At 43.7% G+C, this 17,275-nt stretch overlaps 1 protein-coding gene across 4 annotated transcripts in view; it reads right to left on the minus strand.

Moving 5' to 3' along the window:
• Positions 1–15,968, minus strand: part of MARCHF8 (membrane associated ring-CH-type finger 8) — an 86,195-nt gene extending 70,227 nt beyond the window's left edge. For 2 of the 4 annotated variants that reach the window (XM_014875308.2, XM_088169060.1), the window contains exon 1: positions 15,771–15,968. The gene's annotated coding sequence lies outside the window, so the exon portion shown is untranslated. Of the gene's footprint in view, positions 1–15,205; positions 15,296–15,770 lie in introns of those variants that run through there. The other 2 variants (XM_088169062.1, XM_088169061.1) reach the window with 1 other exon arrangement.
• Positions 15,969–17,275: the final 1,307 nt, after the last annotated feature.

Raw genomic sequence — 17,275 nt, forward strand, 5'->3', positions numbered from 1 at the left:
ATACATGTGTAGACTACACATGACCCACAGAGGAACAGAAGTATCTGCCAGCTCTGGCTAACTCTTCTCAAAATAAGAATATTATTATTTTTACTAATATAATACAGCTAGACAAGCAAGCACTTAAACTACAGTCTCAGTAAATAACAGTCCCAGAGCTCTTAGCAACCCCTTCCATGATTTCAATGGGAATTGAGCACGATCTGGACCTCTGAAAAACAAGTTCCTTAAGAACTGTTCCCTTCAAATCAAATCAGCTGATAAATGCAATTATGAACTAGCTGGGCAGCATTCAGGAAAACAAATATTACTTCCCTCTGTTACAATAAAACAGTAATACAGTCATTACAGTCCTGAGAAACAAAGAAATTACTTATTTAATTTCTTACTTAATTACTTGCTTCTGCTACTAATAGCAATTGACCTGCATCAGAAGCATCACTGATCATTCCTGATGTCCTGTGGAAAAAACAAAACACCAGGTGTTCCACACACACCTGGGGCAGTAAGCTCCTGCTACAGATGCAAAAACTTCTTTACCAACAGTGGTCTGCTGGTTCACAGACACTTTTAAGTAATGCCCTTCATATATTTTTTGATGAAACAGACCATAATAACATGAGCAATAATCCCTGGGACAGTCTCTAACAACAACAAGCAAAAAGAAAAGGAAGTAAAGCAAGAGTTTCATTCTCTACATTGGAAAGTCCTAATGGTGGAGCTGGGGAGAGGTAATAGCCAGGGCTCCTGTTTTCTCAGCCATCAAGTTCTACCTACTGCGCTGAATTCCCAAATTTATTTGCATAAGGGGGTGCCATTCACTCTTCTGCCTCAATAATCATAATTTCTCCTCATTCCTTCACATTAAAAGCATCTTCCCGTCCTGACATGCTTCTGAACAGAGCAAGTCTAGCACATGAATCACTCTCACAGCAAGCTGTGAGCCTTTACAGCTCTGCTGCAAGCAGGACATTACATCACAGCCTGTTTCAGGCTTGCCTTATCACTTTTAGCCATAACCCCATCAATTTCCAGCATGAATAGAGACTGGCTTCCTGAGAAATTAATGCTCCTCTCCAGAAGAGGCATTCCTCCCTCCAATTCGGCACTGAAGCCACCCTCTAGATCAAAAAATAGGATGTCTTAATCACACACCTTTAATTTTTTCCAAAAAAATAAAATTATAAAAGATATGGATGAAGACTTGCTTCATTATAATACCCATTGTCAGAGAAGAACATGTCACACTATTATGTCATTCCTACAGCTTTTGAGAAAAGCTGTCTTTCCTTCTTCAATGCATGTCCAAAAGTGATGCACAGGAGTAACCTACATGGATTCCATCACAGTGTGAACACAGGTTTGGGACTGGTCCACCGAGACTGCTGCAGCTGGTCGAGTGCAATTGCAGAACACCCTGCCATCAGCACAGAAGGGTCCACAGTAATACAGTTACTAAATACAAAAAACACTCCCCTAGCCCCTACTCATGTGCAACAGCAAAAACCCACAAAACTATGACACGCCTCAGAAAGACAGTGAGTGATGTCAAGGACAAGGTAACACCTCAGACCTCCAGGAAAAACTGCAAATCTATTGGGAAAAAAGCCCACATGATCATTATTACTTGGCAAAGTGCTTCATGTGACAATTCGTATTTTTTAAAAGAAAATGTAATGAAGATTATAATCCAATGGAAGAAGAGACATACTAATACATGCCTAGACCAGAGAGAGAAATTAGCACCAATTACTTGCAGGTAAATTTCTAGTCTAGTACACAAGTCCACATGATACAATATAACACCTATAATTTCTGATCCCTTCCCATTCTCTATTATAATAATTTTGGGGCTCACAAAACTTTAAATTAGTTCTGAAATCCAAGGAAAAATTGCTCTGTATTTTTATCTTCAAAATTAATAAATATTATTAAAAAATGCATACACTTACATTGAAGATAACAAAAGCCTGGGTTTCTCAACCAGTGTAAATATTTACAATGCAAGACAGTGATGAAACAGAACAATCTTACCATTGTTCAGTGAGGACATTGCCCACATTCTATATTGTACAGAGATAACAAAAATGCATTTTTAGGAAAATTCTGTGCTACATCACTTATTTTCCATTACATCAGAGACTAACAGTTGTAGAAGCCATTTACGAACAACAGGCACCTAATGAACATTCTTCACTATTGTTTAACTGCTACCAGGCAAAACATTCCCCTTAAAGAAGAGTAAAAAGAATATACTATTGATTATAATTCTGTGTTTTGCAGAAATGTGAAATCATTCCTTCTTTGTCTTTGGGTGAGTAAGAAATTTCCAAAGCCATGCACATAAGAATGTATTTCTTTTGAATGATTTATGTGTTAAATGTCAGGTAACTCTTTATTTACAGGTTTAAGTTACAACATGTTTTTGCGGTGGAAGTGTTAAGAAAATCTAGATTTCTGCATCACTATGACAAACCTTCAGAGTTTAAAGAAACACCTACAAACCACATTCTTTAGGACTTGCCCAAAGCAACTGGAGAGTCTAAAACCAGGGTCTTCAGAAGTTCAAGTGTAGAGTAAAAAGAGCAATGTACCAAGCATCCTGTACCTGATTCTTCTGCTAACTTGGATAACAGCAATGAGCTTGATTTCAACCCAAAATTCCCACATTTTAAAGTGCCCTGATTTCTGATGACAAACCCACTACCAGAAGTCGTTTGCTACCCCCCAAATTTAAAAATTCTAAACACATTTTAAATACAGGGAAATACCATGAGTCATTAAAGTACAACAGACTTCAGCAAGAACCTTTTATTGGGAAATAGGCACAGTATGTTTCCTTAAAGGCTTTACATTGCCATCTTTTTCCATTCTGATACTTCCCTGTACATTTGCCATATCCAAGAATCCCCCATGCAAAGGGCAATGTGGGAAGGACCAATATTATAGCCTGCATGAGAACTTGTCCTCCAGGCAGAACAACATGCTGGGGAAGTTAAGTCCACAGCTCCACTGACACTGCTGCCCATCTTTATTTCAAGTATCACCAATACAGATGTGTGCTCACTGGCTGTGGTTCAAGAAGGCAAATCATTGGAGTTTTTCGGTTTAGCCACTTCTGTGCAATGGAAGGATAACAGTACTTCCACTTCCCACCTCCAGGATGTTCCAGCCACACAAGGTAGCTTTGTGGGACGGTATTGTTCCTTGCCATGGCAGTGTACAGTACCTGGATCAGCACAGGCTGAAGTGCTACAGTAAACAATAACAGCACTACAGGTCTGAGTCACCCTTTCAGTTTCACACCTGCATTGTCACCAAAAATTGAGAGTTGCCAGGCAGACAAACACAGTATTTCTCATCAACTTCAACATGAAAATTACACTATGAGGAGTGTAAGAACCTCTGTCATAGCATTATCATTAAAAAGTAATGTATAAAGCCCACAGACAGAGTCCAATTCTGTGAGCAGAACTGAATCCCTTCCAGTGCCATAACAAGACAGCCTCTTCCAGCTGCAGCCTTATCATGGGATTTGTTAATGGGGTGGTTAAAAAGACTGCATATCCTATCATATTTTAAGTGTCCCAGATGTAGTTTGAAAGCCAAGCAGCTGATTTCAGATGGCTGACAAACAGTGTCACCCCAGCTCCCTGTGCCAGAGCTGACAGGGACACGCGCTGGCGGCAGCGGAGCGCCCGCGCGGTTTCCCTTCATGGGGATGTGACTGCACACGGGCGGGCTGGCACGCGTGCCTTGGCTCTGACCAGCCTTCCCTCACAACAGTGCTCTGTGCCACCCGAAAAGAAGGGACTGGCATTACTGAAACCCACAGACAAGGCATTCCTTACCACTGTCTATAAAGGGCCATTCATCCCTACTGTACCTAAAATAGCCACTGGGTGCAATCATGAGATGAATACACGACTGTGGATTCTTTTCAATCACTGCCTTCTTGCACAGACAAGAAAACAGTGTCCAGCAGTTGCATCCTCACCCATTGTCCTTGTTCTTAATTCAGCAATCAAGTGTTGACCCTTTCTGTCCCACCCAATATTACTCCCTTCATTTCTAAAAGTATTTGGAAGTTTAGAGATTTTATGAGAAATGTAGAGAAACAGCACAAAACTCCATCAATCCATTCCTATGCACTTGCAAGACCTGTATGGAATCCTATTAAAGTAAATCCACACAACTTTCTATCACCAGAATTACAGCAGTAAAGTCCAGCTATCATCCACTAGCTGCTCCTTGCCTGCCAAACACAGCCAACTGCAGAAAGCTACTGAGACAGAGTGAAGTATCCAGGTACAGAAAAATGGGGCTTAGTAATGAGAAACACTTGGAACTGCACAGGTCTGTTTCTTGCTGCTGGAGAAGAGGCTGACTTGCAGTGCCCTTCTGACCTACCCTTAAATGATTACCAGTTTTTACCCTAGCATGTGTTTCAAAGCAACCTCCAAGTGTCTAGTAAGGGTGAGGCCCAAGCCATCAGATAGCAAAATTCTGTGGGACAAAAGATGGCTTTGAAGGAACCTGGTGATAGCTGGAGCAATACAATGGAATGGATAACAGGATGCTGTTGCATATCTACAAGGCAGTAAAAGAAGCTGCTATATGAAGTTCTCCAAACAGACAAATAAAATTCAGGAGCATGGCCACATCACTCATGCCAACTGACATGTCACATTCTTCAACCCAATCACATTTAGAAGTGGCTTTTCTGTCTTTTCCCCAAGCAGATGGCCTTTGCTTTACATTTGTTTAAACAGGAGTCAGTGAGATGAGCCAAGAGTGCTAAACAAGGCCGATGCAACTCTGGTGCATATGAGCACTACTGTAAAACCTGAAACATTAATGGAGACAAAACCTGGAAGGAACCTGGAAGCAGTATTTATCACAGATCTGTTGAAATTGAAAGCTAGAAAAAAACCTTATTTATTTCTTTATTTATCAAGCTAAAATATCATTAGTCTTTGTGGAAAATCTACTGCTGGAGAAAGAAGCAAGCATTGAACTTGTTGAAGCTTACACCAACAGCACCCTTCGCTGCAGAGAGGAAAACCCACACAACTCCAGCCTACTCTCCCCCATGTTTTCCAGGACCCATACCAGCTGACTTTCTGGTTTCCCTATCTAAGTAGCTACAATTACAATAATATTCAGGGACATTTGCTCTCCCAAAGAGAAGATGAAAAATAACTACAAACAAATAATTTGAACATCTGCCAAATCAGGCTAATAGAGAGATAATGATGTATTTCTCTATTAATCATTTTAAATGGCAAATGCAAGTTTTTCTTTCTCAATCGAAAAAAAGAAAACTACCTCCTATTCCCAATGCAACAGATGTTAGAAAGTCAAGACAAAAATCTCCTTCATTTTCTGCTCACTTAAAACAGTTGGCTTGTTCCATTCCAGATAGTCCCATCTTTAGCTACTCCCACACATGGGCTGTACAGAACATCAAGATGTTCACAAGGTATATAAAGACTAAAGATGTCTTCTGCTATTTCTGAAGTCACAGGAGCCCACAAGTGACCAAAACACTGCTGCTTTCCTCTTAGAGGACCCAATCACTGCGTTCAGTCTCTGGGTGCTACAGGAAGCAGCAGTGTGCCTGGGAACAGGCATGGTCCCCTCTGCGTCACAAGTGACCTTGTGCCACGCACGGTGCTTCTCCATTGGCTGTGCTCGCTCTGAAAGAAGCACAAAGCCTTGAGCTCGGAGGAAGTTACACTCCTTGTTTTTCAGGGACACGTGCTATTCATTGAATGGCATTACCTGGCAACATTACCATCATCTTACAAAGAAATAATCTGGTACAAGCTCACATCCCCTACATTTCCTGCAGAGTTAACAGAAGTTTCACATCCCAGCAAGGCCAGCTGGTCTCTCACTGCCTCACTACAGACAACAGAAATCATCGAACTTAAGAAATTAAATCGGTAGAGGCTAAAAAGTATTCAGATGCCAATCTTAGGAGATGCGAAATACCTCAGCTGAAAAGGCTCCCTCTTCCTTGCTGTGCTGCTTCTGCAGCAAAGCCACACAGCTGTCTTAAAATGCTCAACCTAACAGCTTCAAGCACGAAACAGCAATGTAACACACATATAATGTTCCTTTCTGTGCTCATGGATTGGATTTTCCGGGGTAGGTGGAGGTTTTCTAAAGGAAAATTAAAATCTCTAGGAAGCAGATGCCCAACAAGGAGCATCTTCTCTGCCAAAAGAAGACGACACTGTTGGAAAACCTGCACCCTACGGCATTTAGCTGGGGCAAAGGCTCAGCATAAATGCAGTGCAAAGTTACTGCCATCAATGACAGAACACCTGGTCTCCCCCCAGAATCACTTCCCCAAACACTGATTCTGTCCAGACGTTCCAGACTGGTAAAACCACTTCAGTCTCTGATCTTGTCCTATATGCAGGTTATGAATTAGAAGACTTGTCTAATTAGACATCACCAGTGGAATTAGAATGTAGATTATTTTTAGCAATTGTCTGATTAAGCCAAAGCTGCACTCAGTTGCAAATTAGTTACTGCTTTTTCTAAGACTACATTTTACAAACAAATTTCCAATACAACATTTAGTATCTCCTCAAAAGCCATCATCTATAAGCAAAGACAAAGCAGCTGTCATACACCCAAGAAGGTACTTCTTAACATCTTCAAGATTTTTACTCAAAGCCTAGAAATAATGGCGAGGGGAGATGAAGAAACCTGAAAAGGCACAGGCATCTTCATACATCAGTGGTGAAGGCATTTACAAGCTTGAGTAACCCATCCCTCTGCAAGCTGTCATGCTGGAGTGGCACCTTTTCTAGAAGGGGTTGTAGAAGGCCCAGAGACAGCATAACACACTGTTTTATTGCTCACTAAGTTAAAGCATGACTTAGCCTGCTAGTGATTTTCTTCTTTTTTTGGCACGTTACAATAAAGGAAGAAAAAAAGGTCCACAGAAGAAAGACTTGGCTCAGAAACTTGCCAACTGTCCTTGACTCAGAGGGGTCGCTGGACACAGAATAAACAGCATCTCAGAAAAGCAGGCCTGTGCTGCAGAACGTCCACGTTACTGGCCTTGGTGGGATGCACTGTGTACAGTCAAGTTGCTTTCCACTCCCAGCCCCAGCTGACAAGAAGTACTTACAGACTTTTCATCATCTTATTAAATTCCCCCATTCCTGGCTCAGATGTCTCTCATATGCATTAGTTAGATTACATCAACCACAAAGACCTGCCCATGAGCCACAGAGGATATAGCTCAAAGGCAATCACTCAGAGATTGGATCATCAACTCCTGAGTTTCTCTTCCCTTATTCACAGAAGCAGCAATGCAAACTGTGTGACAAAGGATAAGTGTACGCTTTGTAGTGTCATATGGAAAGGCAGATAACACCAGAGCATCAGGATGCAACTGGAAAACATCCCTTCCTTGAGCAGAGCATCTACCCTGAAGCAGAACCATCCCTGCAGCCTCCTCCCACAACCCCTGCACAAGGCATAGACAGTAAAGACAGGCTAAGCCAAACCCATGCAGGTCTTACAGAGCAGAGAGCCTTAATACAGCAGCTAACGAGGAACTGAAAAGGCAGCTGACAAACAGCCAACCAGCACGATGCCTGCAGGGCATCACAGCCCTACCAAGTCTCTGCAAAGCACCTCTAGTTCTGCACAGTGAGAACATGCCAACCAAAAACTTCCCAGTAGGCAAAGATGATGAGACAGACTGAACACGTGTCCAAGCTGACAAGTAGAGCTCAAGTAGACAGACAAAGCAACCAACCATAACAAATACCTAACAAGACAATGAAATATCACAGCCAAGAATAAAGTGCATGATATATCTAATTCCTCTCTATAAAAGGAACTTATCCTGAGTTCTTTGCTCTCAGGCTACAGGACCACATGATGCTATGCTTGCCAGGGTATCACTAACAAAGGAAAGTGAGTGAGAAATCGTATCTTGAATCACATGTTCAACAGCAACTAAGCTGGGATCCTTGCTTTATGTTTGGAGAAGCTGATACCAACACCACCAGTAAATAAAAGTCTTGGTCTGGGGCAGATACAAGTGCTTCAGGGTCCCCAAAACACCAAACACTGACCATGGGAGATCCTGGGAAGAAAAACACCACCAAAACACTGCAAAGCGTATGTCAGACTTACCCTGCTGCACTTGCTATGTAGCTATATAGAGGAGATGCTTCCACACTCCACTAGCAGCCATCCCAAATGCAGCCTCATTGAGCAGGGGTAAAATGCAAGGAGCACTTAGTACGAGACACAGGGCTCTGGCAGGGCCATCTCCTGCTGTTTCAAAGCTGCATTTCTAATCTATCAACTTGCACACTGCCTCACTAGAAACAAAGCCACACATTTCATTTAAGAAAGTCATCAGATGGATTAGGAAAGGTCAAAGAATAATTTTGAACTTCTTGCCATTTGGAAAATACATCAGTGTTGCAGGTTCTCCATGATTTGCCTGGAAAACATCACAGTGCCGTTTTTCAACACTTCCAGGATGGCACATAAAAAGAAATTAATCTCTAAAAGGTCTACGAACTGCAGGGCTCTATAGGTGTACTAGAGCAGGACTCTTTTTCACACCCTGCCAAAGCATGTAGCACCTCACACAAAACAATACAGAGACCTTTCAAGCCTTGCCATTTTGCAATGATTGGTGAGAACTTCTGCAACATCAGAAATACTCAACTTGAGTGGTCTCAGTCAGAGTTATCCTTCCCTGTCAGGTCTGACCCTAAGATAAAGAGTACAAGATAGCTGAACATCGCTGTCAAAATAATCATAGAAACAACATACCTGCCTCACACAAAGGAACTGCTACAATATATAGTTTTCATTCCCCAAAATAAGAAGCTATTTCAAGGCTTCAATAGGAAAACACTGCATAAGAACACCAATGTGTTTAGAAGGCTGAGATCTGATCTCGTTTTTATTGACTTCTGCTTTATTATGCCAAGAGCAAAGTTAAAACTCCCTTCTATATTTTAATCAAACCTGCTACTAATTTTTTGCTAATTCCCAAGATCAAGCCAGCCTGACAAGAATCATGTAATCTTGCAAGGGTATCTCTCCTCCCTCCACCCCCTTACATTATCAAACATTAATTTTGTGAAGAGTCTGCTACATCATACCTGCTCTAATTCAGTAACAATATTTTAAATTTCTCCAAAGCCTTCAGAAGGCCTTGCAGTGGACGAAGGCCATTCCAGAGCAGAAGGATTAGTACAGCCTGGAATCCTGTGCTTGGTATCCTGTGGCTGTAGGTTCCAAAGGGGCCACTCACCCATATAGCCTATCTTATGTTTAAAAAGTGCCATCTCCATAGGCTTTGGCACAGAGTGAGGCTGTAGTTCCCAGTTGTGACATTGCAATTTATATTCTGTTCTTTCTGCAATATCTAAAGTTCCAGCACTTATGTGACATTTAGCCAACAGGTTCAAAAGTTACTGGCAGTGTGATTGCATAAGCCCACTCTCCCTTAGAGAACAGGTTAAAAAAATTTTTTAAAAAATCCAAGAACTTTACAAATACCACGATACAGATGACAACTGAGTTGCAGGAAACTAAGGTGTGCATAGGTGAAGTAACTGAAACTGGAAAACAAGCCAGAAGCAGGAAAAAAATACTCAGATTTCCTGTCTCTCACAAAAAACCCCTTTAGCTGCAAGTGAACTTCCTCTTCTTTTTAAAGCTAAGCAGATTTTTTTCTTCTCATTGAAACAAGACAGCATTTAGTTCAGTATGCATTTATCATGTTTGGTGTAAAAAATCCCTTCCTCTAGAGATCACTCACAATGTCAAAGAGTAGCAAACTTTCAGCCCATCCTCTTTTGTGGATTGTGTGCATGCACATACATACCTACACGTATAGACACATTTTACAGAAGCAGCTTCATTGCAAATCAGTGCTCACAGATTGTGCTAGAGAAAAAACACTGACAACAACTGTCCTTCCTAGTCCTGGCACTTCCAGTTCAGATTTGGCAGGCAAGCTCAAGATGATTATCCTAAAAGCTCTAACAATAATCACAGTTAAAAGGACATTTTGGATGCAGAACTGCAAGGGGAACTCATGTCATTTACTAGAAAGGAACGAAAATATCAAAGCCTACTTCAGAAAGAGCCAGACTGCTTCCATGTGTGTTTTCTTCTCTGTCATCACCTATGGTAAACTATTACCTCATGCTCTTCACATTCCTCCAGTATGCCAGACTTCACCAGGCTTATATATGATGAACCAAAAAGCCACTGCCAACTTTGACTTTCCATCTATTGTAGCAGAGTTCATCATGATATTAAATGCAAGTCCCTTAAGAGTGGTTTGCTGGAGGCGGCCATGAAAAACATGCAAGGAGACAAAACTGCACTCAGGGCAAGCAGAGTCATTTGCAAGAATTTCTTGCTGTAATGTGGCCCATGTTATGAAACCCTGGCAGAGCCCTGTATTGCATCACTTCCTGTTCTCTAATCCATCAATCTTCCCATGAATATTTATATGCACATAGGCTAATGGAAAAATGTGGCATGTTGCTGTGTATGTATTTTTTTCTTTCTCTTCTGACTGATGCATTCGTAGTTACAAGAGATTATAACAAGGATTGGCATAGTAGTGAATCACCCTCAATAGCACACTGCGCTTTTACAACTAGAAATAGAGGGATCAGAGAGATTAATCCTCTGTCCTGGATGAGACAAGGAGCCAGTGACAGGAAAAGCAAATATAAATAGGCAGAGAAGGCTTTGTCTTGCTACAGCTCCCATTGGTTTTGAAGGAGTCTCTTCAACAAAGAAATGCTTTAGGAGACCTTTACGGATGACATTAAACAATGACATCCCTTTTCTAAATCCTGAAGTAATTTGAAGATGAGGGGTTCCCACTAATAACCCTGTGACATCACCTTACCTCTCCCAGGAAAGTAAAGGCCAGGTCCACTGCCAAGAGAAATGCTTACAGTAGAAGATCTGACTGAATACTTGCTCAATATTTAACTGGAGCTATAGGGCAGGTTGTTCAGACTCCACTTGTTGCTTCCGTCAGTTAACGGTACTCAAATGGTCCTCTAGAGGCAAAAGTGACCCAAATCCCATGACTAGAAGCCCCTTTCTAGTTTCAGTCCTAGGAGTCATGGCAATGTGTGGACCCTCACATGTGTGGTGTACCCATGGAAATTCTTGTGTAATGAGAAAGCAGAACTTCAAACTCAACTCTAGCAAAAAGAACAGAAGCAAAACTCCCTTCCTCAAGCTGCACAATGGCACTGAGTTATTAGCAGTAAGTAAGTCTGAGTGACAACTTCTTCTGGTCATTAGAATCAGCAGCTCAGACCCAGGGGAAGCCTAGCTATTTATTCAGAAGCATTGCTGGTTTTTTTCCCTACAAATACTCTTCCTCGCAAGCTCAGTATACACACACTAAAGAGGAACTAAAAAGCCTTTTAAAAATAAAGCACATTTGAGAGGAAGAGAGGCACAAAGGATTAGTACACTTTAAAAAAATTAGCAACTTTATGTGTAAACTTGAACCCTATTCCTTTCTTTTCTTCGTTTTTGGCTTGTCACCCTAAAGGTTTTCACCTTTCTTTTCCCTATTATCCAACTGACCCTTTGATTCAAAGAGAGAAGTTTCTCATCCTGTGTGAGGACATGACAGAAGTCAAGCTACCAGCTCAGGAAAGAACAGCTGACAATATTTTTATTCCTTGTAACGAACCTCTTATCCTGGATGGTGCATAAACACAAGATCTTACTGAAGCCATGACCCAAATGGGAGACAAACTCAGCCTTAGCTGAGGTAGCAGTGACCTGTTCAATGACGTTCTTAAGACCAATGCCTGTTCTCCCAAGGAGAAACTCTGGTGCAGTTGTTCATCTGCAGCCTCACCTGCAGGATTGCCTGGTAACATGTACTCTGTCCTGATGCCCTTTAAAGGACACACAGAAACTCTGAAGGGCAGATATCGAGGCATACCAAACTGATATATACTGTTTACTTACCCCCAAAATATACAATATTCACATTCCATACGAATTTTAGCTACATATTTTGCAAAGTTTACAGCTGGGATCCTCAAATGAGTCTCCAGGGATGAAGAGCTCATCTACTACCTTTATTTCATGTACCTACGGAAAATCTCAGCTGCACTTTCTAGAACCTTTCACTATTTTCCACCCATTACATATATACATATTACACAGAGGTAATATATGTGCATTTCATCTAAAATTTCCAACACTGTTTTCAGTTGAGTCCAACCAACCATGACATTCTGCCAGGTCAAATTCAAGACTTGCTATTAAGCCCCCCCACTTGCCTGCAGGTAACAAACCTGAGCTCGGGTGGCACTCACTTTAAAAGACAGAGAAGTTTAACATTCATTTACAAACACCTTTGACCTAGATCAGCCCAAACATGATAACCACTAATAAAGGCAAGCCTTCCTTCTTGATCCCAGGGGAAAAGAAACTGCAAGCACTAGAAACTGCTGATGGCTGAGATCTCTTGCTGTTGGTGAACTGTCTGGCTGTCTGGTGATGAGTTACATTTAAGAGTAACAAAGCTCTTAAAGCGTATCTTTAACTGCAAAAAGACCAGGCTTCCAAGGGCTCTTATCCATTTACCTGCCCCAGAATCAATTAACACTATGTAATCTGTTATTTGGTTTTTTTAATGCTTCACATGAATATGGATATCTTGATAAAGCCCCACAAAAACATCGTGGGAAGCAGTAAAAAATAATCTGATTTAGAAATTATGAGTTCTTTTAAGAAGTTTTCAGTAAAATCCAAACAGAACTAGTAGAACTGACCCTATCTCAGTGAAGAGCATAACAATGTGGAGCTGTGAAAATTCACAGTGAACAAAGCCCACCCAGCAAGTGTAATGCCAGCTCTGCTATGCTACATCAGCCTGCCACCAGATCTTTGCAGTCAATCCACAAGTCAGCAAAACAGAAGTCCCAGCAAACCCTGCATGAGTTCTGTCACACTATGGAAATTAATATGGAAATGGAATTAGAAGTGTGATTTACACGGTTCACACAGTCCCTGCAGCAGCTAGCACTAGATGCTCCAAAGAAAGAACTGGCACGAGCAGCAAATGGGTAATTCGTCCCCCAGGAAGATTTCCCCTCTAACATCTTATGCCCAGGAAGGGAAGTTTTTCCCAGACTTGAAGTTTTTCATTCCTTATAGCCTTCTATAGCTTTGCTATTCACTATTTGTCTGCCACACACAGTCCAAGCACAAGATTGTTCCGGGTTCCTGCAAGTTCCTTCTTTCAACGCCTGTTAATTTTTTATGGTCCATCTACAGGCTCTTAAAGAATGCTAGTTAAACACTTCCACAGGATCAAGAGTTACTTAGATTTTTGGGGCAGGGTGGATGGGCAGAACAAGAGCAAAACAAAATAAAAAACAATTAGCAAAATAAAAAAGAGAGTTGATTCCTGCTTTCATTTTTTCTTGGCAGATAGCCATGCACACTCTATCAATTCACATTTTCTGAAGCTAACTATCAGCCCCACTAGGGCTCACTGAGGTACATGGCAGAAAAGACCCATAGCAGGAAACTGCTTTTTCTTATACAGCAGGATCAATTTAGGACTTGTAACAACCACCTTCAACTCCTTCCTTGAGCAGCTTTATTGCTGGAAGCTGTCACATTCCTGCAGTACCCTGCCTTCCCCACTAACGTCAGCGTTCCAAAGAACAGTAAGGAAGTCAGTCTGTCAGACACTTTGGTACATTGCCTAAAGTACCTGTGACAGCCTCAGCAGCTGGGAAGTCCTTTCACCCTTGAACATGAGAGATACTTGTCCAAAAGGTTGGAACTAAACCAACGTAAGTTAAAACAAACCCCCCAACCCCAAAAAAACAAACAAGCAAAACAAAAACAAAACAAAACAAAAAACCCAAAAAACCACCCCAAACAAACTCATCCTGAAAATACAGAAAGTTCGTCCAGCATGCTGAATTAATGTATCCTCATAATATTTAAGACTGTGCAAAAGCAGCCTGGGAACAGGTGCATTTTCTAGCACTACACCTCATCTGAACATCTCCAACAATTCTAGCCCTATATCCATACTCTAAGGCATGAAAGCATGCAGCTTGTCTTCCAGTGTGACACGTCAAAGCAGAAAATCACTTATTTTTAACTAGTTTATCTCTTTAAGCCAAACTGCCGGCTATGGCTAGCTGAAAACCAAGTAAAAATATAAATCAAAAGAACAACAAAAAACCCAACACTAGAACAAAAAATATTCGGTGAATTGTTAATTTTTTAAGTTTACATTAGATCTAAGTCACGCAAAGCTCCCAGCAAAAGGGCAGTTGTTCAAACTTCAGCAGTCCTACCACTCTGAGCAACCGCAGCAGAGTCAAGTCTCGCTTTCTCTGAGCAGCTACAAGGCTGCTCTGAGGAGAGAGTGGCATAAAACAGTTTGGGCTACAGCTGAGAAGATGCTAACAGCCCCGGCAGGTATTATTGCGGGTGCTAGGGCATACCCTCGAGACAGGAACATTGATGTTTCCAGCAATCCTGGTCCTCAGGCAGGCTTAGCAGAACTCTGCATTAGTAGTAATTGATCAATGTTGACAGATTTCCAACAAAATATCTTAGGTCTAATAAATAAAGTATTTTTCAAAGAAAGCTTTTCTCTGAAAACGTTTGACTAGGATTATTGCTAGATCAATCTCAGCCTCATCTGACACTACTCCAAACCAATTTTAGAAGCACAAATTCATAAAGATTGCTGCTGCTTCACTGAAGCGTTACTGTCAGACCGGCTCTCTCCCACCCCCATCTTCCTTCCAGTTTCTCTTTCCACCTCCGCTCAAGCTCTAGCCGTAGTCCCTTCTACGTTTATGCTGCTGGGTTATTTCAGAGATTCGCGATGCTCGGAAATAGACCAGACCTGTGCCAACTGCAGAGCTGAGCCGCGTGCCCTCTCGCACTGCAGTTTGAGACAACTGATCCGGCATTGGCACACTGCAATTCTCACTTTGCTTGCACTTTTAGCGTACTAAAATAAGGAGAAGTTGAAGTGTTACAGTTTGGAACAACTCGAGCACTACTCTGCCTGCCAACTAGCTCCAAGAAGCACGAAGGAATTCTGACTATTTTCTTAGTCTGCCGTGAAACTTCACGATTCCTTACGAACATGTTGTGACCAGCACACCTTGCGTACTGTTATCCCTGGCGTATCTCTGTCCCACGTTGCTCACGGAATGCGAATTCGCGTCCTCCTCCTAACGGGACACATGGTGCAAACACAGTCCGTTTCCCACAGCTGACGGTTTCCCCGCAGCAACACTAATGCTCCCAGCGCCAGCAGCAGCAGCTGAGGCTGTGCAAACAAAGGCGGCGGAGGTGGGAAAGCCTCTTACCAGGGAATTAGGTGCCGCTCTCCCAGCTCCGCCAGAGGAGCAGCCTTGCCCGCCCCAGCGGCCAGGGCGCTCCGCTGTCCCTGCCCGGGGAGCCGAGCCGAGCCGGGCCGGGCCGCGCCGCCGGCTGGTCGCCCCGAAGCGCCTCACCTGCCGGACCCGGCGGGGCGAGCTGCTGCCGGCCGGGCCGGGACGAACGGCGGCCGCGGGGCAGTGAGCCCGGGGTGGGCGGCCCCCGCTCCAGCCCACCCTGGGCCGCCCCCGGGCCCGGCCTCGCGGCGCCAGAGGAGCGCCGGACCCGGCTCGGCCCCCGCGGAGGAAGCAGCGGCTGCCCGCGACCAGGGCGGCGGCCGAGCCTACCTTGGTGGTGCCCCGCACAGGGCCCGAGCCGGCGGCTCCTCCTCCGGCGGCTGCTGCTGCCCATGCCCGGGGCCAGGAGGCGGCGGGCCGCGGGGCCGGGAAGCTCCTGCGAGGCCGGTCTGTCCCCCAGCTCTCCCCCGGCTCCTGTTTACCGCGGCTCCCCGGGCCGGGCTGCCTGTCAGCGCGCCGCCCCGCCCCGGCCCGCCCCCGCCGCCATGGCCCGGAGCAGCACGGGCCGGCGAGGCGGCCGCTCCGCAGCGGAACGCGGCTGTCCCGGCGCCCGATCGCCTCCCGCTGGTGCTTCCCCCGCTGCAGCCGCTCCCGCTGGAGCCGTCCCCGCTGGAGCCGCCCCCGCGGGCGCGCTCGGCCCCGCGGCGCTGCTGCTGCAGCCGGGAACGCGCGCCTGGCACCTGCGCGGGGGCGGCCCCGGCGGGCACCGGGCGGCGACAGCAGCAGCGGAGCGAGCGGGTCCGGCTGTCCTGAGCTCAGCCCGCAGCCGGGGACGCTGCTGCCCCTGTTGCCGCGCTTTAGTACGTGGAATAAAACAAGTTCATGGGGTGCCATTTAACTTTTAAAAAACGTATGTATGCTGAAAGCCTGAAGATGGCTTGTAGCCATCGTTGTAAGGTGTTTTGTATTCATCGCTCGCCTGCGCGAATTGAGTTATCAGCAAAAAAAAAAAAAAATTGTCAACAAAAAGCTTTGAGTTTGCCCCATACTTATGTCTGGGTGCCATATTCTGTTGCTGTTTTATACTTGCGTTATGCAAGCAGGATACTTAATTTTTTTCTTCCCAAAGATATCTCTCTTCTGAGATGTGCTGGAATAGGTGAACTATACAACTGAGGTGAATTTTGCAGGACGGAAAAGTAAAATAAGTTTTATGAGAATAAGTCAAGGGAGAGTTTTCTGTGTTAAGACAAGATGTCCATCCCACTTGGAAATAAGCAAAAAAGAACAGGAAAATAAGCAGCTTCACTGAACAGTTTCTGTCAGTGCAGCACAGACAAGAAAGCAGGTATTATTCAGAGAATAAAGCAGAAAACAAGGAAACCTCCTGACTTGACATGAAAATTCATTCACTAAACGAAAGTTGAAATTTTCATCTTCTGAGTCTGCACTTCTTCACAATAATTTACAGGGCTCCAGGGAGATTACATTTACCCATCAAGAACAGCGCAAAAAGAGTAAGACGAGTAAGGTAACCCCTTTTCATGCAGAGACCACCCCCTACAGAAAAATGACATATTACATCAGGTTTGCAGAGCACAGAGAAGCTGGGCTGAAATAGTGTCATTATATTGCAGCGTTAGTACCCTGCACCCCCGAGTAGTGAAGGTGGGAGAACACCACCCAGGGTGTACGGTATGACTTACTGGGGAGAGGAGAGTGTGTGTAGAACTCCAATTTAGTCCTATGTAGATTGAAATTAACAGACTTAGATTGTATCCCTTTATAAAATAGGGTAAGGAAACATGCATAAGTGATGATAACCATCGTCGTCT

The sequence above is a fragment of the Sturnus vulgaris genome, chromosome 8 (genome assembly GCF_052056855.1).
Source record: "Sturnus vulgaris isolate bStuVul1 chromosome 8, bStuVul1.hap1, whole genome shotgun sequence".
Lineage (NCBI taxonomy): Eukaryota > Metazoa > Chordata > Aves > Passeriformes > Sturnidae > Sturnus > Sturnus vulgaris.